Here is a 454-nt window from a genome sequence, read left to right as displayed (position 1 = left end):
GCTAGCTTGTTTGCCTTGCTTGTTTTCTTTGCTTGCCGGGGTAGTTGGGTTGGGAAGTTAGTATCCTGTTTAGGAGAAAGGGGTACCCAGGCTCACTGAGTAATCTTAGATTACTCATGATAATATTTTGGTCTTGCAGGGAAGCCTAAGCGAGTTTAGAGCCGGAGCAAACATTAGGGTACCGGATAGGGTTTTACGTGTTCTTTGTAAAATCCTATATTTTGTAAACGGTTATGTTTATTTTCCCGACTATCTTTCTATATTGCTTTAATGATTTATTTATGATGAATTATTTTATTAAAGTGATATATACGGTTTTCAGGAAAACATGGCAAGTTGCAAATGATACTCGGCCTTGTCCGGGCCAACACAACGCGTGCTGTGGGACGCAAGGGTTGCAAAGCCTAAGCGAACCTCGGCCGTGGGCGGAGTCACGTCCAGGAGGACTGGTCGG

Source organism: Camelina sativa, unplaced genomic scaffold (genome assembly GCF_000633955.1).
Source record: "Camelina sativa cultivar DH55 unplaced genomic scaffold, Cs unpScaffold00550, whole genome shotgun sequence".
Classification (NCBI taxonomy): Eukaryota; Viridiplantae; Streptophyta; class Magnoliopsida; order Brassicales; family Brassicaceae; genus Camelina; species Camelina sativa.
Note: the sequence above shows the minus strand (reverse complement) of the source record.